This window comes from Sturnira hondurensis, unplaced genomic scaffold (genome assembly GCF_014824575.4).
Source record: "Sturnira hondurensis isolate 20B ecotype Veracruz unplaced genomic scaffold, ASM1482457v3 Scaffold0006413, whole genome shotgun sequence".
NCBI lineage: Eukaryota > Metazoa > Chordata > Mammalia > Chiroptera > Phyllostomidae > Sturnira > Sturnira hondurensis.
Window position 1 is genome coordinate 45,817,969 of NW_028079044.1, and position 14,966 is coordinate 45,832,934.

At 51.4% G+C, this 14,966-nt stretch overlaps 1 long non-coding RNA gene across 2 annotated transcripts in view; it reads left to right on the top strand.

Annotated features, from left to right (window-relative positions):
• The first annotated feature begins 2,037 nt into the window (after window positions 1–2,037).
• The window catches only part of LOC118988679 (uncharacterized), a 30,285-nt gene continuing 17,356 nt past the window's right edge, over window positions 2,038–14,966 (top strand). For both annotated transcript variants that reach the window (XR_005066836.1, XR_005066837.1), the window contains exons 1-2: window positions 2,038–2,933; window positions 6,612–6,773. This is a non-coding gene — a long non-coding RNA (uncharacterized LOC118988679). The remainder of the gene's footprint in view (window positions 2,934–6,611; window positions 6,774–14,966) is intronic.

A 14,966-nucleotide genomic window follows, 5' to 3' on the forward strand; every position in this document is an offset into this window, starting at 1 on the left:
ATTGATTGTTCCAGTATCTTCCTTTCAGGCCATTTTCAGTTTCCATAACCTCCAGCCTCTTGAAGCCATTTAGTGTCTCTTGATACTGAGTAATCCTATTTATTAAAATAGGTGGAGCCGTCTTACTGGCCATTGTTGGTAAAAAGTGGTTCTGCAGCTCCAAGGGACAGAGTCACGGAACTTAGTGAGTTGACAAGCTTTCGGCGTGAAGACTGGAAAGTGCAGGATCACTGTGATGAATTCCCCTCACCCTTGTTCCCTGTTTTCTCTGTGAGGCAGAAGGTTGAACCCGTATTTTCCAAGAACTGTGTAGGTGGGTTGCTGGGGACAATTGATTTTTAGGGAACTATTGTTTCTCTGGATGTGGAAATCATGAAGCAAAGAGTAACATTGAGCAAGAGTTGACCTGATGACTGGACCTGGGCTAATTTGGGTGCCATGTGTTTGGGCCACTGTTTCGTATAAGGCGTGGCTTCTTCCTGAGATGGATTTTGCTCTGGACCCAGGGTGACGACCCTCCATCCATTGGCTAGAGCGTGGTTCTAGTCAGTGTCAGATGACTTGTCTAATTCCTAAAGCTACGATTGGTTCTAAATGAGAAAAGGTGTAGCCTGGCAGGTAGTAGTCTGGCAGGTAGAAGCCCCTGGCTTTCTCTGTGACTGTGGGCAAGCCTCCTCCCCTCTCTGAGCTTGGGTTAGGTGGTCTCTGAGGGGTGGGACTGTGGCCAAGGGGAGAGTGCTTGTCCTGAAAAAAGGGCCAGCCCTCCCTCAGCATCCAGCCTCTGCTGTGTTATGTGGGGCCAGAGCTGCCCTGTTCATGTTTGGACTTGTATCGTAATGTTTTAGAGGTGGGCAGTGAATTCAGAAATATTTACAGTGTGCCCTGGGTGACACCAGTAGCCAGACGGAGCCCCCAGGCCTTTCGTTTGCCATCAGCGTGACTGTGTGGTTCCTCATGGGCCATCACAAGCTGGGGGCCGGAGATGAGGGGAGCTCATTTGATTCATTTTGTTTTGAAATCAGTACATGTATTTTTTAAATGAACTAATTTTTAAATTTTAATCGAATTTATTGGAGTGACATTGGTTAATAAAAATGTGTTTCAACTATGCAATTCTATAACACATCATATGTACATTGTGTGTTCACCACCCCAAGGCATGTCGCCTTCCACCCCCATGTATCCCTCCGGTACCCTATTCTGCCCCCTGTCCTCCTGCCGGCCTTGCCCTCTGGTAATCACCATACTGTTGTCTGAGTATTTTCTCTTTTTTTTCTTAATCCCTTCACCTTTTCCACCCAGCCCCCCCAAATCCTTTCTAACAGCTGTCAGTCTGTTCTTTGTGTCTATGAACCTGCTTGTTAGTTTATTTTGCTCATTAGATTCCACATATGAATGAAATCATAGACTATTTGTCTTTCTCTGACTGGATAATTTCACTTAGCATAATACTGTCCAGGTCCACCCATGCTGTTGCAAAGGGTAAGATTTCCTTCTTTTTTACGGCCGGGTGGCGTAGATTAAAAAAACTGCGGTCCATGTACAGTATCAGTATTTTCCGGGAACTGGGGAGCAAAGCCCACCTGGAAGCCACGTCACAAACGGCTGTTGCCTAGAGATCCAGAGACAGCACTCGCCCTCCTTTCCCCGTGGGCGGAATTGTCAGCCTGCGGCCCTGGGCTAGTCAGCTCGTCTCCTCGAGATCTGTCCCCAGGCCCAGCCACCAGCCCGGCACCTGGCTCCACAGGCTATGGCGTTCAGGGCCGGAGGGAAGGAATCACACATTTTAACATACTCACTTTCCACTCAACAGTGTGTCTTGTAGACCTTGTGTGTGTGTGTGTGTGTGTACGCATACATTATTTTTAAACTTCTGTGTAGTATGCCATGTTTTTCTTTCAATCATTCCCTACTAATGGGCATTTTGCTTTTATCTACCCCCCCACCCCGCCCCTTATTTCTATTTCCCCTGATGTCCTAGGATTTCTTTTTTTTACTTAGTGGCACTCCACGCCTCTCTCCTCCCCTCTCTTTCTCCTTCCCCTGCAGCTACCCATCTCGGGATGCCCTCACCAAGATGTTGCCCCTGCAGATGCTGGGTGGATGGGGCAGAATCCAGAGGCCTTGGCTTAGGGGCTCCAACCCGATGGGAGGCCAGAGAAGCCCGTTACAGTGACTCCCAGAAGCAGGTCCTACAACAGTCTTTGTGAAGGAGCTCTGTCTGGCCTCTGGAGATTAGGCACCCCTGAGGCAGAAGCTGACCGCTCAGAGGAGTAGGCAGCCTTTGGACCAACATTATCCTGTCTGCCTCCCGAGACCTTCCTGGACCCTCGCTGGCTGCCCACCCTCCCCTTTCCCTCTCGCTAGAGGCTGTGGGCGGCACAGAAAGACACCAAGGCTGGCTCCTGAATGATGGCTGTGGGAAAAGCGTGGCCTGGAAGGGATGGCATTGTCCTTTGGAACGGGAGGGAGCAGAACCATGAACAAAGGTGCAGATCAGAAGTCAGTCTAAAATGGGCACAGAACCTCAGGTCTTCTTCCTTTGAAGCGATGGAGTGAAGAGGGATGAGACGGAAGTGAAGGTGGTTTGTATACCAGAGACAGATCCAGACAGGGAGATGGCCCGTGGTCAGTGCGTGTTGGGGACCTACGGCGTGTGTTTGGTGCCAGCCGGAAGCTGTGCCTATCTGTGCCTCCCTCTCCTTTCATCGCCCACACGTGTTGCTTCTTTTCCTGGAGTTGTCTTGACAGTGGTCACAGCAATGATCTACAGAGCGTCGCTCGCCAGCAAGTACAGTGCTAGGAGTGGAAGGATGAGTGGGCGGCACTTCTGAGCGTGGGCTCCAGAGGCCGCCGGTCTGCTCGGGCTGCTGTGTTCTGCCCAGTCTCAGTCACCTGAACACGTCGTAGTTCGTCCTGCGTGAAATGGAGAGGTATCCTGTCTTCCTTCTAGGGATGTTGGGGAGGGTGAAATGAATTTCCCCTGAGAAACACCTAACCTAACCCTAGAATGGGGCCCGGCACATAGGAAAGGCTCAGTAAATCAGGTACGTACCTACCATCTCCTTGCCCCAGAGGCCTTTCCTGGCCACCCTGTGTAAACGGTACCCACCTCTGGGCCCCATCTCCCTCTCATGTCCTTTTTTTGTTGATCTGACAGCACTTACCACCTTCTGACCCACTGGTTTATTTGTTTGTTGACCGTTTATCCCCTGACCCCTTCTAAACTCCACAAATGCAGAGATTTCTGTTAATTTTGTTTAATGTTTATTCCCTGGAACCTGGGTAGGTACCTAGTCAATATTTGTTGAATGGATGAGTCTCCAGGCCCAGACTCAGCCACTGAAGGGCAGAGAAACCTGCTGAAGATTATCCAGCTGCCGGCAGGCTGTTGGTCAGCCTCCACCCCTGGCCTGTTTTCTAATTTAAACCATTACTGCCTCCCTGCTGGCAAACAACACCCCCCTCCCATCTCTCCAAAAAAAAAACCCCAAAACAACCAAGCAGCATGAGCACAGTGCCTACAACATGGCAAGGACTCAGTAACTGTTAAATAAAAGTCATAATGCTAACAATGCCTTCAACAACTGTCCCCTGTCCCAGGGGACCCCCCTAGAGTTGCACCCCAGCTTTTTGGAGCAGTATTCGTGAATCCTGGGGTGCTAGCTCTCAAAGGGAAGGCGGGGTCCTGAGAGGGTTAAGTGTGAACTGGTGCACAAGCCTGTGGGCAGTGGAGGTGCCTGAATTGCAGAGTCGTTACCCTCCCGACAAGGCACCCAGGCTGCGGGGGCACCGTGGTTCTGGAGAAGACATTGAGTTCCTTGTGTGTGCCCCTTCCCGCACTCTGGGAGCTTCTGGAACAAGCCCCTTTCTCTCCTGGTTGCCCTTTCTTTGCTGTTCGGTTTTTTTTTTNAAACAACACCCCCCTCCCATCTCTCCAAAAAAAAAACCCCAAAACAACCAAGCAGCATGAGCACAGTGCCTACAACATGGCAAGGACTCAGTAACTGTTAAATAAAAGTCATAATGCTAACAATGCCTTCAACAACTGTCCCCTGTCCCAGGGGACCCCCATAGAGTTGCACCCCAGCTTTTTGGAGCAGTATTCGTGAATCCTGGGGTGCTAGCTCTCAAAGGGAAGGCGGGGTCCTGAGAGGGTTAAGTGTGAGCTGGTGCACAAGCCTGTGGGCAGTGGAGGTGCCTGAACTGCAGAGTCGTTACCCTCCCGACAAGGCACCCAGGCTGCGGGGGCACCGTGGTTCTGGAGAAGACATTGAGTTCCTTGTGTGTGCCCCTTCCCACACTCTGGGAGCTTCTGGAACAAGCCCCTTTCTCTCCTGGTTGCCCTTTCTTTGCTGTTCGGTTTTTTTTTTACAGGCCCTGGGTGGGGAGCTGCGGGGATCATGGAGGCAGAAATTGTCTCTGTGATCTGGGCCTCACCCCAGTGGTCCTCTGGTGGGTTTTCCGGTTCCCATGTTTTGGACGAGAACATGAAGTTCAGGAAAAGTGTAAACTCTGCGGCCAGGATGGAACCCAGCCTGTGAGGCCCAAAATGCTTGGCGCTACATTTGGGTTCCAATCAGTCACCAGTTATTGGGCAGTAAGTACAGGCTGGGTGCCCTGTCTAATTTTGTTTCTAGTTTGCTGCTTATGGTTTTGAACTATTTTCTCCAAACGAGGGGACTGTGCCTCATTACATGCTTTGTGTTGTTCCCTAGTGACTCTCTGGATTATTGCAGTGAGCTGTGGGGAGGGAGCCCACGCATTGGAGCAGCATTGCCTGGGATTCACATACAAGCTCGGTCTCTTAGTTGCTGTGTGGTCTAAGCCTAGTAATCAGCCTCTCTGTGCCTTGGCTTCCATGTCCACAAAAAGAAGCGCATTCTCTTCCTTGGAGGGGACACTGAGGATTTGGGATGTTAAAAGTGAAATAGGAAGCATGTATCTGGTGCATACTTGGCCATCAATGAGTGGTGGCTTTTACTCTGGTTGTTGTTATTGTATTTTAACACATGGCGGTGTGCCTAAATGTCATTTCTCTGGCCCCCTCGAGGGTGCGTGCAGATGGAGCACTATTCATCTCAGCACCTTCTGACCTAGCTCTCTTGGCACGTGGAGGAGGGACGCTTGTAGGCCACATGAATGAATGGGTACAGGAACAAATAAATGGGCCAGGAGTTTGTCGGGGCCACTCTGGCCAGCTGTCAGGGGATGCATTTCCTGGAGTCTTATCCCCTGCAGTCAGATTCAGGCCAGGACAACGGTAAGGTGGCACCATTGTTCCCAGATAACATTTCCTATCTTAACGTCTCCCCTAGCAGCCCCGGCCACACCCCGCCCTCCGGTCCTATCACCGACCCCACTTGGACCTTCTGTGCAGAAGGCTCCCGTGTGGCCACTGCTGCTGCTTGTCTCCTCCTGCCCCTCATTACAGCGCTTGTTTCAAGGGACATTTCTGTCCGGAAGTGTCCATGTTCCCGTGAAGAAACATGGAAATGTTAAATAAAAAGCTGCACTGTTCATGGTGTGACATACATCAATCGCCTTGTCTGATTGATGACAGTCCTGTCCCTTGTCTACCATGGGGGAAACTGAGACTCCAAAGGGATGGGACTGCTAGTGACAGAGCTGGTTGGCGAGAGAGCTTAGGACCGTCACTGGCTCTGTACTGACGTAATCCAGCCCCGACGTAGATTTGTTTGCTGGTTTTCTACCCCTTTCCCTATTTCCAGAAAAGGTTGGAGAGGGGTATGTCACCATCTGAATGACCCAGGGCACTTCCAAATCTGTTCACTCCCTGTGGTGTCCCAGCTGCCCCGGATGCTGCCCCAGGCAACTAGGCATTCTCATACCTGCCCTGTGGGCCACAAACGGTGTCCTGGGAGCCCAGGTGGCTTCTAGAGATGACACAACTCAGTTTGATGACACTTTCCCTTTTACCGTGTTTTTCCTTTCTGTTGCATTGGACTCTTCAGCCAGTTGTTCTCAAATTGGGTTTAACATTTCAATCACGGGAGGAATTCAAAAATCCTGCTGCCAGGACCTGACCCCTAAAGATTCTGACTTAATTAGTCAGGAGTGGGGCCTGGGTGCTGGGGTTATTACATCTCCCCAGATGACTCTAAAGCAGTGTTGAGAACCGCTGTCTTAAATCATCCCTCTCACAGGGATGTTGGGAAGCTAATGAGAAGGTGGCAGTCTCCAAACTGGTCTGTCTCAGACTGTGGTTCCAGCCGCCCTAACGCAAACGTCAAGGTGACCCTGCTCACCCATGCTCAGCAGCACACGTTTCAGAACAATCGAGAGCACTAAAAGCGGAAGCCGGGGAGCAAGGGAGACAGAAGCAGGGCCCAAAGTTGTCATCCCTGTGCCCTTATTGTGTGCCGGGCACTGTTCTAATCACCTTCCTTGTATGAATTTCTCCAATACACAACTCACACGGTAGCACTAAGAGGCTCTGCTGATATCATATCCCCATTTCACAGATGAGAAGATTGGACATGGGGTCGATACAAAACTTGCTCACGCTGGTGGGGGCAGAGCTGGGAGTTGAAGCCACAGAGCTGGCTCTGGAGGCCACCATTATAACCACGATGCCCGTTGCTTTGCAGGATGATGTGGGGACTGAGGTGCACTGGTTCCCCCATGGCTCTCACCAGTTGATCCTTTGTGATGATGAAAGTCACAGATCTAATCTGTCACCGTGCAGCTCAGGAGCCTGTGACCACCCCCTGACCCCGTGGCACCTATAAGCAAGAGGCAAACTCCATGAGGTGGGTTGTTCTTCCACCTCTAACCTGTGCAGGAAGTCAGCGAGGCCTTCTTCTGTGTCCCCAGAGCTCTCGGTCCCGTTCCCCATGATCACATGGATTGCAGTCTATTTCTCCGAACCCTCCCACGCTCATGAGTCCCCCAGAAGCAGGGCTCTGCTGTACTCCTGTTGGCTCTCCCCTCAGCACCCACTGTGCTGTCTCCATCTCCAGTGGATGGCTGACCTCTCACATGTCAAATGACCCCCCTTATCTTAGGCTCCACTGTATTTTAGCTGTGGAGACACCTTCCCTTTATCTGATGACAATCGGAGGATTTTCTGTTTGTAATGAATTCTTTCCTTCAAGATACCTTGGACAGCCAATTGCATAATTGGTATTTATTGCGTTTCCAGAGATGTTAGATTTCCTAAAATCTTGGGCTGTAATTATAGAGGAATTCCGAGCTCCCTGGAAATTTGCCTATTTCTAGCCTTGGGCTCTCTGCATTTCTGAGCATCTCCGGGCCCAGAGGGAAAAGAGGAAAGCCAACCAGTTCTGGGAACAGCTCGAGTGAAGAGAGGTTGGGGCCTTGTGTAGGGTGCAGTTTGATTCCTGAATTGAGCCGCCGCGGGCCAGAGGAGGTGAGGGTGGCAGGAATGGTTTCCTGGAGACTAGAAATGTGTTTCCTCATGCACTTTTTTGGAAGTGCCAGCAGTTTCTCAGGCAGGAGTAATTAGGCCCCTTTAGGAGCAGAGCCTCCTGCAGGTGGGCGCGCCGGAGACACCAGCCTGAGGCACAATGGTGAGACATCGCTCTTGCTACAGTGAAGAGGGCAGAAAAGTCAAGAAACTACAAAAGATGCTGGATGAATTCTTAGACTCCATTCTACAGAAATACGTGCACGGTGCAGATGATCTGAACTGGATCTTCATTTCATCATTGTGTGAAATAGCAAACAGTGGGACTGGAAGTGTAAAAAAAAAAAAACCCCAGAAACCTGTGACCCAAACTCGGGGGTTGGAGGGAAATAGTCAACAGAAAAAAAAAGTAGAACTGAGATTACAGAGCTAAACGCACATGTGTGTGATCAATTGCTTTTTTAAATTACATAGTATTTTTTAGAGCTGTTTAGGTTAACAGGAAAGTGGAGTGGGAAGTAGAGAGTTCCCACGTACCACCGTCCCTACTCACGCACAGCCCCCCTCACTGTCAGCATTCCACGCCAGAGGGGTCCATCTGTCCCAACTGGAAGTCGATGTAGACACATCATAATCTTTTCAAGACCCTACTTTACGTTGGGGTTCGATGCCGATGTTTGCCGATGTTTGGTTCAATTTGCTGTTGTACATTCAACAGCAAATGTGTCGTGACATGCACCCACCCTTGTGGTATCGCGTGGAAGAGTGTCACTGCCCTAAAAATCCTCTCTGCTCCCCCTCTTCCCAATGAGACAGGATCTGAATGCTGCTCATGGGGGGATTGGTTCATTAAATTGTGAGGCATCCATCAAATGGAATACTATGCAGCTGTTTAAGAGAATTAGTGGCCTTATGAAGTGATATTGAACAACCTTGAGGCCATATTAACTATCAAAAGCAAATGTCAACCATAACAATGTAGACTGACAAAAAGAGCGTAGAAGGACGGTGTGGGGTGGGTGCCAGCAACTACACCAGCACACAGCCGCCAAACCCACACCAGCCGCCTCTGTGTGCTTCCTGCATCTGCACTGAACGCATTCCGTTGTTCCTGCCTCTTCACTGACCTGGAAGTCCGGGAGATCGACCTCTCTCTGAGGGCAGGACCTGGTGTGTCTCTTTGCAGGGAGATAGATCCCCGAGGCCCAGCCCAGAGCCAGGCACACAGTAGCCACCCATTGGTATCTATCCGTGTGCATGAATGCTGAGTGCATGAACCAGTGGGCAGAAGGAGGAATCTTCTTTCCATACGTTCCTTCTGTCTTCTATTCCACAAAGATGTGGCACCGAAGGGGACTCCCAGAGTCCCTTCTCGCTCTTCAAGGCTTTGTCATTTATTCCTCAGGTTACAGAGACACAAACAGATGAGGAGAACGGCTTGAATTGTACCTTTGAGATGATAACATAGAGCTGACACTGTCAGTTAAAGCAGACAGACCCGACTTCATTGATTAATTTATTTGTACAGACTGGGAGACCCCGCAGCTGGGATCAGACTTCAATCAGACAGTGCACTGGTGAGTCAGACCCAATGGGGTTTGAGTCCACCATGCTCTGGTGTGGCTGCTAGTGTGACCTTGGCCATGCTACTTAACCTTGCTGCATCTCAATTTCTCGATGTGCAAAAGGAGACCAAAAGTGCTTCTCTTGAGGTGGTCGTGAGTGTTAAACTCAGTAATGTAAGTGACCGTGCCCTCTGGGGAAAGTGGAAGTGCTTACTGCCTTGGGAGGGAGTGAGGAGGGCCTCCTATTGTGCTCAGGTGCCTCATTCTTCCCCGGGAAAAATCCAAGCTCCAAGTCAGATAGGTTATAATTTGGCTCTTACTCTTGTATTCAGTGCACTTCTCTGGGCTGCCCAGGGCTCTCAGCTTAAGCAAATAAATTACCCTGCTCCGCCCGGCTCTGTGTTCTGCAGCCAGCCATATGTTTGAGCTTGATAGAGATTTTTATCGGCTGGGTAATATTACCCAGTGAGGGATGACATTTCTTATCAGAGGCCCTGCGGAATCGGAGATAGCAGTTCTTTCTTTTAGCGGCAGCCAGGCCTCCCTGCGAGGGGCTGGTGGGGAGGGTGAGGTGGCAGGCTGGGCCCGGGAGTGGGCAGTCTGGGCTTCAGTAGGCATCAGCTGGCCCTCATCTCTGAAGAGGGCCCTTCCCGTAGCCTGCCTTGTCGGAAGTTGGCTATTCTGAGATGTTTGCATAAGATAGATTCTGGGCTGGGCCCTGGAGTGTGAATGAGGAAGGAAGGCAGGAGCATGATGAGGCTGGACCAGCTTGGTCGAAAGGCGCAACTTGCCTGGGTGGGGCCTTGGGCATATGCGGAGAAGGAGGTGGTCCTCTTGCGGTGGAGTCCAGGCCCTGGGGCATCTGCTCTGTGGCTCTGCGGAGCAGAGGCAGCTGAGGCCGGGTACCCACCAGTCTAGTTGTGGGAGTGGTGAGGTGCCGGGTACCCTTTGTGTCCCCCTCCAGGCCCCTTCTGTCCTTTTCTGCCCTGTCCTGTGCCCAGGAGGCCAACGTGTGTGGATGCAACAGGATGCGTGCCACGCTGAGATCCTGTGCTCCCTCTTCTGTTTGGGAGGTGGCGGCAGGGTGAGAGTAAGGTCAGGGCATTAATTCTTCTGCTTCCTCCCTGCTGGGGCCCTGACTGACCCAGGCGAGGTCTATACAGAGGGCCCTGTGTTTGAATCCTGATTCTGTCATGCACTCGCTGCGTGATGTTAGGTAAGTTGGTCACCCTCTCTGCGCCTTGGTTTCCCCATCCATCATGTGGGGATGATGCCATTTCTCTTGCCATCTCTCACCACCGCCTTTGGGTCTCACTGATCTCTGTGCCTCTCTTTTGTCATAAGAGGCTGGAGAAAGGGGCACTGCTGGGTCTACCAGGGCTTATCTGAGGCCAAAGTTCACTGCTACTGAAGTGCTAGCGTAGGCAGGGGTGGCTGGAGTGACCACATGATTTGGATACTGCAACTTCTGTTGGGGACACATGCTCAGGCCTCTTCCCCTCCTGAATTTTGGGAAGTCTGGCCCTGCCCAGCCCTGCTTTCAAATAATAATCTTGTTATCATCGGGAAAGGAAAGAGAAGTGTGTTTTCCCTTCTCCCTGGACCCCTTCCGGCCTCTACTTCCTTCCTGTGAACTCTACCTCCTGTTTCCCTTCATCTTCCCCTCCTCTCTGGTCCTGAGCCTCACACTGGATGTGCTGACTTTTCCCGCCCCTCATCCTCCTGATGGTCAAGTACAGATTCTGAAAGCACACTTTGGACCATGACCCTCTCCACTCACAAACAGACTGACCTCTCAGTGTGGCTCAGTAAGGCCCACCCCAACGTTACCCCACCCTGTGATTTCCTCCTGGTCACCTGAACTACTCATGCAGGGCGTCAGTCCTGGTATGCCTGTCTTGTCCCTGTCTTTTGAACCAACTCCTGTCTTCTTTCTTTGACTTTTGATCTCGTCTTTTCTCCTTGGGAAGCTTTGGTAGCTTGGCTTTATTGTGCCTTACAGGTGTTGAAGGCAAGACCCCCTCCATCATCAAAAAGGATGCTGACTCACTTTATTGAGATACTTGCTTTGTCGCATTGTCTGGACCTGAACCGGCAGCATCTTTGAGGTGGGCCTGTGTGCATATCCTCAGCCTCAGCTTTCCTGGCCAAGAGGCAAGGAGAAGTAGTCTCAGCCGACATCTGGGTGGGCTCCCCACCCGGGGCCTTGTTTCCTGACCGCATTTTGTCCCTCAGTCCTGGGTGGGTAGGTGGCAGTGGTTTATAAGACAGGAAGGGGGTGAGGTCAAGTTTCCTAGCTGACTTTGGAGCAGACCAGAGGCTCTTTAGGATGATGATAATGCTCCTGATTAATTATCATAGCGAGTCTCCTGTTGTCCTTGCCGTCAGCTGGTAGAAGCCCCAGTACAGGGGACTGCCTGGAGGCCAGGGGCAGGGCAAGGCCAGGCCGGGGCAGCCAGCCTGTATCTCCACATGCCCAGCTGGTTCCGTCCTTGCATTGGACTCGTCCCTCTGATCTCCCCGCGTACAATGGGTTGCAGGGAAAAAGAAACTTCCTGGCCTGATTGATACCAATTGGAAGGAAGCAGCTGGCTTAGATGGGGGCAAGGAAACAAAATCCAGGCAGAGTGATAACTTCTTGCCAGTCTGAGTCTTTCATTAACCGGGGGGCTGCAGGTTATGTTCAGAGGTGACGGGAGTGTATGATGTCCTGCAAAGGTCATTCAGAATCCAGGGGGAACAGAGTGGCGTGGAGCAGCAGGAGAAGAGCCCAGAGTTTGGGGGTTCCTGGACTTGGAGATCCGTTGTCACAAAATCAGTGACGCACTCTGTCCCTTGGTTTCTTTATCGTGGCAGAGTGGAGTTTGTTGGACTTTCCCCCCTGTTAGAAGTAAATGCTGAGGCCAAGGTGACGCTGAAGAAAATCATAGAAAGAACTTGACCGCTCTTTGGGGATCACCAAGCTTACGTGGGGACTGAGGCCCAACCGGGTGGAGTGTGGGCCAAGGTCTCACAGCCCACTGTGGGTGAAGCCAGGTCTGCAACCAGCTGTGGTTTCCTCCCTCCTTTCCCAGTGGACGTTCCACGTTGCCATTCTGGCCCCGTCACCTGTGGATGGCAACACCAGTGGTCGGTTTCAGCCATGCTGGTTGACTTGGTGCTCTGGGTTTATTCCTGAGTGACTTCAGTGTGGCTGGCCGGTAGCCTCTTGCCCCCTGCACTAGGCACCCACAGTTTAACTGACTGCCTCTGGCTCTGGGGCTTCTTATTTTGCTCATTGTGTGGTTCCTAATGGGGGTGATAACTGTGGGCTGGGAATGTGGGGCCCAGGTTACAGGGCTCCCTGGGGGAAATGCTGTATGATGGTTACTCACAGGTGTCTACTAGGCTGGGCCACAGTCCTGTTGGTTTGGTTTCTCAGGAGAAACCTGACAAACACATGCAGACTTCAAAATGAGTCAGATTGGGGGCCAAATCCAAGAACTGCCAGCACTTGTGTTATTCATGGACTTCACTGGGCTTCAGTTTTTCTGCCAGGCAGATGGAAATAGTATGAATATGTGCTGTGCGGGTGGCAGTGAAGACTAAACGACAATGAATGCAAAGCACTCACTACACTAACACAAATCCTCTTGGTTATTGTGTCATTGATGCTTGACTGCAAGCCGCCACACAGGCGCGTGGAGGGGTCACTGGAATGTGCGGCACCACACACCGCCCAGCCCTTGGGGGTCTAACACGAGGACTCAGCCTCGTCACGTCGTGTGGCTGAGTCCTGCCGGGTGGTTCTTCTGCACCACTTGGGAAAATCTGGAGGAAGTTGTGGCCGTGTTCACGGGCAGCTCTGCTGAGGCCGCCTGGCCAGGGTGGCTCTGCTCCCACATCTGGTGCCTCAGTGGGGGTCACTGCAGTGGCCCAGCCAAACTCAGTGGCAGGAGAAATCCACTTTCAGCTGGAGAGATAGCTGCACCGAAGGGGGAGGAATTCTCAGCAAGCATCACTGCCTTGGTCCCCCGCCCAGGGTGCAAGTCCCTTTCTGTGTTTATGACTCTCTGTCCCCACTCTCCTTAACCCCCGGGGCAGTCTGTTGTAATGCAGGGGTAAGCTCAGGACTTCTGGAGCCAGCCTGTCTCGTTCCAGATCCTGCCTCTGCCTCTAACGAGCTGTGTGACCTTAGGCAAATTTCTTATTCTCTCCACGCCTCAGGTGCTTCAACAGGACGCTGGGGATGGTATTGGTACTATAGCGGGCCGTGTGTGAAGGGCAACTGAAATACGTGTGCGTGTACGTGTGCATTCCTGCAAGTATGTATGTGTACATATATACATATGCACATGTGTATATATGAACATGTGTATATATGAATATGTGTGTACACAAAGGTATACGCATACATAAAGTATATCTGTATATGTATACACATGTCTGTGTGTATATATACACATGTGTTTATGTGTATGTGTATATATAAATTTAGTGCCTAGCTCATGAAGATATTTCCCTTTTTATACATGTTTGCAGGCTGCAGGGAAGTCCTGGCTTGCCTTGCCCTGGGCCTGGTCCCAGTGTTTTCCAGAGAATTTTTAAGTTGGACCTCAGAGCTGGCGCCCAGCGGGGTCTTGAAGTGAGGCTTTCTAAGGCCAGCACCTGGTGCCTTCTCCATCCCAGCAGGGTCCCCATGCTGCCTTGGGGAGGCATCAGAAGTATCAGTGGGTCCTAGTAAGATGCAGATTCCCCCAGGGGCCCCCTCCCCGAAACTGAGGGGGAGACCTGGAGTCTGAACACCCAGCCGGGTGCTCTGGGTGATTGGATGGAAAGCCCCCTGCACAGCCTCTGCCCCTTGCCTACCTCCTGACTGCCCGCTGCTGCCTCCCGTGGTACCGTCTTCACTGTCTGAGCAAGACGAGCTCTCTTCCCTCCCAGAAACACCGAGTGTATTCTACTATCACATCTCTCAGAGGCGCCGAGACCAGGCCCATGTCATGCTTGGATTTTTGGTCCAATTTAGCTTTCCCACGTCACTGAGAGAGAGAGGCACGGTACCCTCACCTCACTGTTTCCAGGGTGAGCTGAGGCCAGGCTTGGCTCTGGGTCTCCACCACCCTGGGCCTCCCCAACTTTCAACATGAGCTGATTTTCCCCAAAGGCACAGCTTCTGGGCAATGCGACCCCATCGCTTTGTCAGTTCCCTGAGTCTTCTCACTGAGAAAAAGCAGCTGCCATGTATTGAGTATTGTGCCCTGTCCGTCTATTGCTCTGATCATTATCAGCAGGAAAGACATCACCGCCCTGACACTCAGAGGTGGTAACTAATTTACAAAAGGGCACAAACCCGGCATTCAAACTCGTGTCCACCTAGCTCAGATGCCTTTCTCTTTCTAATGTATCCGAGGGAGATGAATAAGGTTTCTTTTCAAGGCTGTAGGACCTTCCTACAAAGGTAATTTAGAACCTAAATGCTTCCCTTTGATGTAGGTGAACAAATCTTGCAGAGAAAATTTTTATCTCCTTTGAAATGTACAGACTTCCCTGTGGGGGTTAAAAAGACATCCCGGTGCCCTATGCTGGCCAAGTTGGATGGCACGTTGGGCGTGAGTCTGGCCAGGGCTTCGGGACTTATAATTACACTGCTCACCACCTTTCTCTGTCCAGACCCCCAGCCGTCCACATGTCTTCCTCCCTACACTTCGGCATCTGTCATGACTGAAATTCCAGGTTGTCAGCCCTTGTAGAAAGGGATTCGGACCTTGGCATTAAACCACCCCAGTTGTGTGTGGGGGGGCTGTGCCCTTGCAGAGCACTTTCCAAACCTTAGCCAGCCCTCCTAGGTCCCTGGAGAGGTTACCCACTTTGCTTTACATGTGGAGTTACCAGCCTAGCCGTAAGCCCAAACACCAGTCCCATGGTGGCTACCAGGAGTCCTGCTGTGTGAGAAATCATTAGCTGAGTGCGTGTAAAGTGTCATCAAGGCTGCATTCAGTTGTAGGAGAAGATGACTCCCTTCTGCATGA